Source organism: Nicotiana tomentosiformis, chromosome 2 (assembly GCF_000390325.3).
Source record: "Nicotiana tomentosiformis chromosome 2, ASM39032v3, whole genome shotgun sequence".
In the NCBI taxonomy this organism is placed as follows: Eukaryota; Viridiplantae; Streptophyta; class Magnoliopsida; order Solanales; family Solanaceae; genus Nicotiana; species Nicotiana tomentosiformis.
In genome coordinates this window covers 113,287,788-113,300,118 of record NC_090813.1, presented here as the reverse complement: position 1 = coordinate 113,300,118, position 12,331 = coordinate 113,287,788, and the positions used below count along the sequence as shown (strand labels likewise).

Below are 12,331 nucleotides of genomic sequence, written 5' to 3'. Positions count from 1 at the left end.
TGCAGATTAGCGCTTGGGCTGTAGGAGCCCCTCATAAGTCTGAACATCCCCAGTGCACGCAGGTACCTATTGAGAGTGTGTGTATTGAGGGCTGAGAGCCGAGAGTGTGAGCTGTTGAGATGGGTTGAGTGACTGCTGCCTTGAGAGGCTATACTTGCTTTTATTTATTGTTGCACTCAGTTGTTATCTGTTATTGTTGTGAAATTTCTAGAAGATTCATATCTGTTTTACATGAACGCGAACTGATTTGACTTATACCACAAGATTTGAAAGCATGTTCACTCTTTACTGAAAACTTTGAAAATGAACTGTACTATATAGCTCGTCAATGCTTCTCAGTTCCTTATTTATTTCTGTTACTTGCTGAGTTGGTTGTAGTCATGCTACACCCTGCACTTCATGTGCAGATCCAGGTGTGTTTGATCATGGAGATCGTTGAGTTCGGGCGCGAACGAGTACCGGAGACTATGAGGTAGCTACCGGCATCCGCAGGACCTTGTCTCTCCTTCTATATTTCTTTCTGTCTTGTATTGATACTTAGACACTGGTTGTATTAGTTTGGTTATCTAGATGCTCATGACTTAGTGACACCCCGATGTCGGGCTATTTGTTTTTTCCGCACTTATATTTTTATTTGGGTTTTACCCCGTATTTATGAAAAACTACGGATATTTTAAATGTCTTAATTCACTTTTATTAAATTTTGAAAGAGTTTTGGAAAGGTCGGCTTGCCTAGTACCATGATAGGTGCCATCACGACGGGTTAGGTTTTGGGTCGTGACAGTGGGTCACATCAGTCTGGACCAAAGCTCCACTTCTATATAAAAAGGATAGGATATTATTGGCCAACGACCGTAAAAGAATGCTTGGACTACGCTCGAAGATGCAAGGCTTGTCAATTCCATGCGAATTTTATTCATCAACCTCCGGAAGTGTTGCACCCAACTGTGGCATCCAGGCCATTTGACACTTGGGGATTGGATGTTGTTGGACCACTGCCAAAGTCCTCTGGTGGGCACCTATACATCTTGGCTGCAACTGACTACTTCTCAAAATGGGCTGAAGTTGTTGCTCTTAAGGAGGTAAAGAAGAAAATGTTGCAAGTTTCATCCGAGTAAACATAATCTATCGCTTTGGCATTCCTCGTTACATAATAACGGATAATGAAAAATCATTCAATAATAGGTTGATGAACAAGATTTGTGATCTCTTTGGCTTCAAGCAACGTAACTCTTCGATGTACAATGTTGCCGCCAATGGTCTAGCTAAGGCATTCAACAAAACTCTATGCAACTTGTTAAAGAAAGTCGTCTCCAAATCCAAACGAGATTGGAATGACCGTATGGAAGAAGCTCTATGGGCATATAGGATGACTCACTGCACGCCAACACAAATGACTCCTTATTCACTCGTGTATGGAGTCGAAGCCGTCTTGCCACTCGAGCATCAAATACCTTCATTACTACTGGCTATTCAAGAAGGGATCACTGATGAAGAAAATGCTCGAATTCGATTAGCACAGTTGGAGGCTCTTGATAAGAAGAGGTTGGAAGCTCAATAGAGTCTTGAATGTTATCAAGCTCGATTGTCTCACGCCTTCAATAAAAGAGTTCGCCCGAGATCCTTTCAAGTAGGAGATCAAGTCCTTGCAGTACGAAGACCCATAATTACTTCCCATAAACCTGTAGGGAAGTTCACTTCAAAATGGGATGGGCCATATGTCGTATAAGAAGTTTATTCAAGTGGGGCTTACAAGCTAGTTGATGCAGATGGCATGAGAATCGGCCCTATCAATGACATATTTTTGAAGAAGTATTATCCTTGAAGCTGCAATGCTCCTTGACGCATGAGCCTAAACTGCATGTTCCTACACTCCTGGCCCGCATGAGTCTAAACTGTATACGGATCACCCAAAAAAAAAAGTTCGCTAGGTTGAAAACCTCGAAAAGGGGCGGTCTAGGTAAAAGTTAGGACATAAAAATAAAATAAAAATAATTAAAAAAAAAGTCCTCTAGGTTAAAAACCTCGAAAGGGGCGGCCTAGGCAAAAGTTAGGACATAAAAAAAAGGAAAGAAAGAAAATCCGCTAGGTTGAAAACCTCGAAAGGGGCGGCCTAAGCAAAAATTACGACATAAAAAAATAAAAAAATCAAAAAATATCCATGTATTTTGAACTACGGTATGACTTGATCCTCTTCACCGAGGTACGTAGGCAGCTTAGAGTTTCATTCTGAGTTCAGTCGCATAAGTTCAAAAGATACATATTGCCCTAGTCATTGTCCAAATAAAGTATGATGGAAGTAATTCATTCAAACAACACTTGAAAATCAGGCTGAAATTTCATTCTTCTTTTGAACTTTGGATCTCATATGACTTAGAGGGGCCAAGCCTTCATGATAAACCAGTGTCTTCAATAGAGTGATTATAGTCTTTTAGGAGGCTACCAAATATTTGCACTGAAGTTTAGAGATTTACTATGTCTTCATGTATACCAAATCTTTAAGTCCTCCAGTCTTCAAGTTTGTTGCTCTTCAAGTTGAAATGTTTAAACCCTCCAAGTCTCCAAGTTGAAGTCTTCAAGTCTGTCGGTCTTCAAGTTGAAGTCTCCAAGTTGAAATCTTCAAGTATGTCGGTCTTCAAGTCGAAGTCTTCACGTTCGCCACTCTTCAAGTTGAAGTCTGCAAAGTCCGCCAAATCTTCAAAGTTTCCAAATATTCAAGTCAATGTCGTCAAGTCCACGAAGTCTTCGAGTTGAAGCTTTATAATTTTCCAATCTTAAGGTGGACATATAAGTTCCTTTGCACCTTAAATTGGCCTCTTCGTGAGTTTGTCCTTAAAAGGAAACTATAACTTTCCAATCTTAAGGTGGACATATAAGTCCCTTTGCACCTTAAGTTGGCCTCTTTGCGGGTTTGTCCTTAAAAGAAAACTATATTTTTCAATCTTAAGGTGGATATGTAAGTCTCTTGAGAGTAATCTCTCCGATAGTCGAGGCACATTGAGAGTAATCTCTCCAATAGTCGGGGCACATTGAGAGTAATCTCTCCGATAGTCAGGGCACATTGAGAGTAATCTCTCCGATAATCGGGCCACATTGAGAGTAATCTCTCCGATAGTCGAGCCACATTGAGAGTAATCTCTCCGATAGTCAGATCACATTAAGAGCAATCTCTCTGATAGTCGGGTCGTTTTGAGAGTAATCTCTCCGATAGTCGAGCCACATTGAGAGTAATCTCTCCGATAGTCGAGCCACATTGAGAGTAATCTCTCCGATAGTCGGGCCATATTGAGAGTAATCTCTCAGATAGTCGGATCGTTTTGAGATTAATCTCTCTGATAGTCGAGCCACATTGAGAGTAATTTCTCCAATAGTCGAGCTACATTGAGAGTAATCTCTCCGTTATTCAGGCAAGGATGAGTACTCATCCCCTCACACACCCCAAAATTATCTTCTTCATGCATGAATTATCTCGTTAAACAAGAACACACATTTAAAAAAAGAAAAAATTACCTCAGCGTTGACGCTCTTGAGTTCACAAAAGTAGACTCAAAAGGTTTGCAAATAAAGCGAATTGATGCTCAACAAATACGAGCACATGAGGTTATATAGGTTTATAAAAGATGGCATGGAAGATTTATTCCCGATGTGGGATCAACTGGTAAGGCGGCTGGAACGAGAATTTGTTCCCAACACGAAAAGGGAATCAGTAATTGTAGTTGCCTCCTAAAAGCTCAATAGTCACGACAATATTTCCTTGTTGGAGACAAATAGGATTGCTTTGCCACAAATAAAGATTTCCAATCAAATCCATTATGCATTACAAGGCCACACAAATATAGTGGGACAACACGTAAAATGCAAGTGCAATCATTGTTGTTTAGCCTTGTTCTTGTTCAAAATGTCTATCAAATTGCAAAATTTATGAACTAATTGATTGGTTGGATTCTTTCCCCTGGAACATCGTTTAACTCGAGGCCAATGTTTAATGCTTCACTGGTACTTCAAGAATTTATCGCTTCAAGTTAAAGGTTATGTCTGATAAATCTTCAAGTAGGGGCATTTGTAGGTATTTAAAATTTATTGAAATTAAATTCATAAAATAATTTAAATTATATTTTAAATTCAAGATATATTAATTCAAATAAATTTATTGGGCTAATATAATTAGATTAGTTATATAAGTCCAACAAGTATGGATTAAATAAATAAGTCTTAATCCATTAGGCTAGTCTATTTTATTGAGCTAAAAGTGATGAGCCCACTTCATTAAGCCCACGATATCATCTTCCTAGAGGCCCAGTTTGGTGCCACGTGTCAAATGACGTGGCGTCGTGGCACGCCAAGTCAAACAGAAGAGTCAATAGGATCGTGCCACGTGTCAAAATGACAAGGCATGCCAAGTCAAATTAAAGGGACAATGAAACCGCGCCACGTATGCAAGTGATATGTTCTGGCCAATCAAATGCGGCCTTGTCACACTTTAATTTGATTGGACGGAAAGAGTTTGTTCTTATCATAATTCTTCCCTTCCACAACTATAAATAGGGGTCTTCATAACCCAGAAAAGACACCAGAAGTTATAACAAGAAGCAAGAAAGAGCTCTTGGATCAAACGCCGCAAATTTCTCTATAAGTTTCAAGCAATCAAGTTCAAGTTCAAGAAATAAAGTTCAAGCTGAAGAACAAAGAACTTCAAGCTCAAGAACGAAGAACAAGTCAAGATTCAAGGAGTACGAGTTCAAATTAAAATTCGTGCTAGTTGAATTCAAGATCATCGTTCGTGGAAACAAATATAGATTCAAGATCAAGCTCAAAGGCCCTTGAATTTATTTACTATTGGAAAGAAGAATTAGAGGATTCATAGAGATTGTACACTCAAATATTTGAAATAAAATACTACGATTGTTGAAATATTTTTCAGTCTCGATTATTTTCCTGACGCAAATTTATTGTCTATATACTTAGTAATGAAAATTTTAAAATAGACTTTTAACAATAAAGTCTTTATTTGAATACGTAGAATGCCTATTTTGATGTCAATTAAAATTTTATTCAAATGATCGCAAAGTAAAATGTCAAATATTCTTTTACCATTATTTTAAAATAGAATTTTTAGTGGATAAAACTATAATTTCAGTTAAATATTTAAAACATAAGATACAATAATATTAATAATTTGAATCAAGAAAAAATATTTATTGACTTTAATGTTGAGAACGAATAATTAAATCGGGGTGAACTAATATTAATAATTTGAATCAACCAAAGATATTTATTTTTGAGAATAAATAATTAAGTCATTGAAAACTAACAACACAAAATTATACATTTGACAGCACGACTAAAATATTTACGGTCGCTAGTCAATATGCATATATTGTACACTAAATATACTACGTATATTATATATTTTTCGGCTAATTTTTTGAGTGGACGATTATTTAAGTTAATTTCTCAAACAATTAGCAAATGAATTCAATTCATTTTTTTTTTCAAATTCATCATGCAAGTAAACTTAACTTTAAGTTAACAAAACTCTTAGGGGTCGTTTGGTTTGAATATAGGTTATGCTGGGACGCGTTATGCTGAGATGCGTTATGTTGGAATTATTTTTATCCACTGTTTGGTATGTTGTATTAAAAATGATATTTGCATAATTTTTAAGAAGAAGGTATAAGTTATCCTGACACTAATTACCCCACCCCTTACAAGGTATAAGTTATTTCGGTATTAATTTTAATCCCGGGATAACTTATCACAGGTTTGCTAACCAAACAAAATATTAAGGTGGTATTAAATTTTTATCCCAGCACTATTTGTACTTATACCTCATACCAAACGACCCCCTTACAATACATAAATTTAGTTCCAGAAGATGAAAGTAGTCGAAATGAGGATGTTGAGATGGATGTGTGGGCACACTAGGCTGGATAAGATTAGGAATGAAGTTATTCGGGAGAGGGTGGGCGTGGCTCCCATGGACGTAAGATGCGGGAAGCGATGCTTAGATGGTTCGGGCACGTGCGGAGGAGGAGCCTAGAGGCCCCGGTTAGGAGGTGTGAACGGTTGACTTTGACAGGTACGAGAAGAGGTAGAGGGCGACCTAAGAAGTATTGGGGCGAGGTGATCAGGCAAGACATGGCGCAACTTCAGATTTCTGAGGGCATGGCCCTGGATAGGGAGGTGTGGAGGTCGAGCATTACGGTTGTAGGTTAGGGGGTAGTCGAGCATTTTTCCAGCTAGTCTGATAGAGTTTGGTCTAGGTCTGCTAGCGGTTGTTGTTCATCACACGATTTTTATTTCCATAATTTATTTATTTTTCAATTTTATTATTGACATACTTTTTTCCCTTCCACGTATTTGTTGTCTCTTACGGTGTTGATTCTATTTATCTGGTTTCTGTGTGGTTATAGATCTTTTGTTTCTGAGCCGAGGGTCTCCCGGAAACAACCTCTCTACCCCCGGATAGCGGTAAGGTCTGCGTACACTATACTCTCCTCAGACCCCACTAATGAAATTACTACTGGGTTGTTGTTGATGTTGTTTTAATTCCATCAGAAAGCATTGCGGGTGAAAGAAATAAGAAAATAGAGCAAAGTGGGTTATATTATAATATTATGATAGGTCAAATTGGTACAAATACAAATTTGAAGCAATAAGCAGAGTATAAAATATCTCTAAATGAACTGTCATTAATTATAAATTATTTCCTTTTTGCATTCAGTCCAACAAATAATGACTACGTATATTTTTATATTAAGTTATTTGTTATAAACTATTAATTAAATATTACTTATTTTAGAGTTTTTATTGTCGAATAGCTATTTATTCTAGAAACTATATCCAACCTCTTCATTCGAAAATCTCTAAAAGACAGTAAGATTCGGATTTTCAATTAGCATTATTTGATAAACTAGATAATTTGTCCGCGCTTCGCGCGATCGTAAAATACCTTTTTAAATTTCGAAATATATCATTTAGCTTTAACAGTGGAGATTGAAGATATAAATTTTTTCAGCAGAATGATAAAGACAACTATCGTTAAATCAATTGAACATTCACTTGAAACTACAATTAAAATTGTGACTTTGAGAATTAAATAAGTCACTAACATATCATTTGAGGAAGTACACACTGAAGAATCAAGTGTAGCATAAAAGATATCTTAGTGCTTTAGAAGGTTTACTAAATGCTTTGATCTCTCAACATCTTTGTAATAAAAGTGACAATCGGAGGTAATGCATTTGAAATGAATATAAGAGCAACAAAATTCACCTTTTGCCATATGAGTTCAATGTTTAGTTTATATAGAAATCATGAAAACTGCATATTCTTTCTGGGCATGTTAACTCAAGAATAATATACAATCACTGATCAAAAAAATAATGATACATATTTGCTTGGATTATGTGATGATTATAAGCTTTTCTCGCAACATCTTCCTCACTTTAGTACTAACTTGATAATTTGAGTTTGTTTCAATGGTAATATATGCATTTTTTTTCAACAAAAGATACAAGACTTCATTGTTTCTTGTCAGACTTTTTGTAAGCTGTGTATGGTCTTTGTAATATTTACTACATAACTATTTCCCATTTCTCGAGTGTCTCACAGTTTGTTATTGCTTTGAGGGTAATTATTTGAATGTTCAGTTATAGCCCTGCATAAAAAAAGTACTTATTTCGTTAATAAGTTGCAGTAACATCATCCAAGTAAGACTGCACTATAAATATGCTCTATGTTACGAAATATCAAGCAAAAAACCAAGAGATCGTCTATACTTTAATACTGAGTGCAGAACATTCAACTTGAAGATTAATAAGATATGGAGAAGGTAACAGGAAGAGCTCTCGATCAGCATATCTAATTTAGGGAAAACCTTGTCAGAATATTAAAGGTTTACCTTTTGTACTTGAATAATATTAATTATCAAGTATTGTACAATATCGAACAAAAAAAAAAGATCAAGGAATCATGAAGCTATAAGGTACTCGAGCTTTTTGATCCCTTGAAATCCTTTAAACCTTTGGATTCAACTCTCATTTTTAACATGGAAGCAATATAAGTCTGAACTCTAACCCATTAGACGGGGCATCAATCAAATGATCATTTGAACTTCTAGACCTTAAACATGAAATGGAGCTACTAATAATTTTTCTCACTCGCTGCGAACAGAGCAAAGAGCTATATAAACAACAGAGGTCTAAAAGTATGTTCGAGGAAACTAACATGCAACCCATGAGATCTATGATTAGAAAAAAAGCTTACATGCTATTAAATTGATAGGCTAAAATAGAGATATCAACACCGTCCCCGCTATTGCCAAAATAAGCTCGAAACACCAAGTGAGGAAATACACATAGAGATGAGAATAAAATCATATACAATGCAAATCCAAAAGAGATAATAAATAAATTATTGGTTATTTGATGATAGTGAAATGTTTTGAGAAATAGACTGAAAAAATGTGTTTTGCTACGTTTCTATCAAGGCTTATGTACTACTGCTGAACATCATAAGAAACCTATGTATTTTTTCACTTTAAGTATCCGATCTATTATCTTTGAAACCCTGTTTGGATCCTTTTGCACCCACCCCCTCTCCCCTCCCCGCCACTTCATATCTTTTTTTCTTTCTTCATCCAATTTTTTTGTAGTTAGTCACTATTTGGATTATTATCTTAAGAAGGAAAGGTGAAGAGAGTGATAATTCGTATTGATTGTGCTTTCTATCTTTTCAACAATCATACAACGTAACATAATTATCTTAGTTTTCCTTTTTTCAATCTTTGTCTCTTACAAATCACTCTCAAAAAAATATTGTGACATCCAAATGGTAAGGAGGAGGAGGAGGAAGAAGAAGAAGAAGATATAAAAGTTTCACCCAAATCCATATGCTTAAACTGATACCTTGCCAAAACCGAATATCAATTTGAAGACGAACACTGTGAAATCCAAATGAAATGGAAAATGACAAAGAGTAAAGAATTTCACTGGAGTACCCCTAGCGACTCATACTCTCTCAAAACCTGATATAAAAAGTGAAAAAGAAGAAATTTAATACAGAGACACATAAGATAAAACACCAATTGAAGTGCAAAAAAATTGTACCAAATTTGAATAGCATAATGATGAATGTATCCAATTCTAATATTCATAAAACACACATTCCTACACAATTACGCAACTTAAACTATAAATACAAAAAATAAACAACCAAAAAGAAAATCCGATAAACGCAAAGTCATACCAAAGATGGAATCTAGAATATTGTTTAACATCAAAATATAAACTCATAATTAGGATAACTAAAGAGCAAGAAATTCTGTGCAAAGATCTTAGGAAATATTCATTCTCAAATTTGTAATGATTGACTGGTGTAAACTAACAAAGAAATGCAGGAAGCAACAAAATATATACATACCAACCAATAAGGAAAATAAAAGATTGTATCAATTAAACCTTACGAGACTCTCATGGGCTCATGGCCCTTTGATCATGTTGAAAAAGTAAAAGTTCTAAATCCATATCAATGAATGCATCAATGTCAATCCAAAAAATAAATCTTTTAAAATGCGGGTATGAGAATCAAAACCTCAAAAGTCAAGCAGTAGACTTGAACAACAAAGGAACACACATTAGAAGCGAATCAAAATAATGAGCAATCTAAACGGATGAATATGGAAGTAATTAAGTTATGAAATAATAAGTTTAAATGGATGAAGGATCACATGTAGGGGTTACTTATTTAAATTGGACGCGTATTTAGAAGAGATATATAAAATTAGTTTTTATCTTTTAAATAATAAATCAATATATCTAGAAAATAGAACAAAGGCAAAATATTTAAGAAGAAAGATAAATAGATCCTTGAAAGACTTTAAATGATGATAAATAAGCGGAGAATGTATTTCCATTTGAGTAGCACATAATGTATCTTCATTTGGGTCCAAAATTTATATATACAAATGACATATCAACCGTAAGAAATGGATTATCAAATTTACTGCACTTAAAGTAAAGTTTCAGGTTTCTCAATCATTATTATCAAAATTAAGCTGCTCAAAAAGGTAAAACACTCCAGAAGGTTTATTTCTAATGGGTATCCTAAATAAAACATGATCCTTATACAATCCAACCAAAAAGTATAAACCAATAAATTCAAGAAAAGTAAAAAAATACAGAAATATCATTTTTTATGGAATTACCCAAAGGACAAACCTCAATGGAAGAAGTAGGGGTAGAGCCACCATCACTACCACCAATCTACCTTGTACTTCCGATGTTAAACTTTGTCACAAATCAACACTATTTGTCTGTCACAAAATCAACACCATTTGTCATTTATCACAAAAATCAAATAAAATAAGATCGGCAAAAGAATCAGCAAAATTAATATGCATTTGTCTACTTTCCATCTAAAAATTCATATTGATCGAATATAAGTAAGTGCTAACAGATTATGTAAAGAAACATATTAAATATTCTCTGAGTTGATGGAAATATCGGGTGGGAACGATAAAATATGTATCATTAAAACTATTACTCGCAAGTTTATGTTAGTGTCTAAGTGAAGCAAATTCGGGCAGTAGACACAGTAATTAAGTAGAAATAGATCTTGGTGCAAAAATTAACTTAGAAGAGAAAGGGGAGAAGGAAAACATTACCAAGTAATGATAATAGTGGTTGATCTTTTACTGGAAAAAAATACTTCTCTTCTTCTTTGTGATTGAAGCACCAAAAAAGTGAGGCCAAGTGACGAAAAGCTTGAAATTGTTGTGACAACATCTACTGAAATCACAATCAAAAATTATTTTTCCAATTAAAAAAATCAAGAGAGAAAAAAATGAAGAACAATCTGGAAAATACACTTTCAATTTTTGATATTTTTTAAAAAAAGCAAAAATATTTACCAGCCTTTTTTGTCGCTTAAGTTACCAACTTGAATGACAACTATTGGATTTCAATTCAGATCACCACATGTGATGCAATTTTGACATTAGCTAGGGTTGTCCAAATTGCAAAGAAAGGAAAGAGTAACAACTTTTTTCCCATGGAAAAGAGAGTAGCAGCAGAATAAAGGGTTTGTTAGAAACGGTTGAAAACCATTATAAGAGGAAATGTTTGGGTTTCCCAAATAATTTAACCGTTTACTTTTTCAGATATAAAAGGGAAAAAATAGGAATAAAATGCACATAGGTTCAAAATATGTAATAATCGGATAATCGAGCTAAGTGTAATTGTTAAGCGAGCGTGCTAAAATCGCAAAACTCGGGAGTGCCTCACACCTTTTTCTTGGTTAACAGAATTCCTTACCCAATCTTCTGTGTTCGCAGACCATAAAAATAGAGTCAATTTTCTCGATTTGGGATTTTAAAACAAACCGGTGACTTGGGACACCATAAATTATTCTAAGTGACGACTCTGATCAATAAACAATCCAATTTCGATTAATGTCATTTTAATTGGACAAACTCCCTGTCCCCTATCCCCCTCGGAAAAAAGGAGTTGTGACACCTCAATGCACGGGGATTGCCTTTTTCTTTTCTCTCAATTTTTTTGTGCTTACTGAATCGGAGTTCTGCCGAAAAAACTGGTGGCACCGATTACTAATGTTGGAATCTGAACCATCATTGGTGAAATATTTTTGAGATAAGATGTAATTAGATGATGATGGAGTTAGACGACGAGAGAGGAGGCCGAAGGGGATGAGTCTAAAGATGAAGGGCGGGGTTGGGGGGGAGGAGGTTGTGGGTCTGATTTTTCTTTTTTCCTTTTTTTTTTCGTTTGGCTCAAAGTGTTTTTTGGATTAATTGTAATCAAAGCCACGTGGTTTTCTCTCATTTGTGATTTTTGCTTTGTCATTGCGCGTGAAAGTCACTCAATTTATATTTTTTGCTGGCAAGTTATGAAGGGTTTAATAGGCACACATTCATGGGAGTTAAAGTGTTCAATAGGTATAACTCTCGGTTAAAGTATTTAAGTAAAAATTGGTGTCAAGTTTAAGGGGATGGCTATGTATTTGGCCAATAAACAACAAGTGAAATAGGCATGTGCCTATGGATAGGTTGGCAGAGAGACTTGGAGCCAAAGGCTAAATTTGTGGAGGAGAATTAACAGTTCTCCTGTAGCCCAGAACCAAAATGTGGTTCTTTTGGATTCAAAGAACCAAAATGTGTGGAAAAAAAACTTGCTGACCATTTTATATATAACGCCTTTTTAAAGGGCGCTATACCTTAACGGTCGTTTACCCAGTTAAGTATTACGCCTTTTTAAAAGGTGTTATATGTATAAAGCCTTTTTGAAAGGCGTTATATGTATAAAACCTTTTT

The 12,331-nt window shown here is 35.1% G+C and overlaps 1 long non-coding RNA gene across 2 annotated transcripts; it reads right to left on the bottom strand.

The window, feature by feature from the left end:
* Window positions 1-7,395: 7,395 nt before the first annotated feature.
* Window positions 7,396-11,162, bottom strand: LOC104104829 (uncharacterized). Of its 2 annotated transcripts, none has more exons than XR_688204.4 (4): window positions 10,913-11,162; window positions 10,667-10,790; window positions 8,910-9,028; window positions 7,396-7,660 (listed from the first exon to the last, which is right to left on the bottom strand). It is a non-coding gene; the product is annotated as an uncharacterized lncRNA (long non-coding RNA). The 2 variants fall into 2 exon arrangements; XR_004509368.2 differs by having other exon boundaries at window positions 10,667-10,787.
* Between the last annotated feature and the right edge of the window lie 1,169 nt (window positions 11,163-12,331).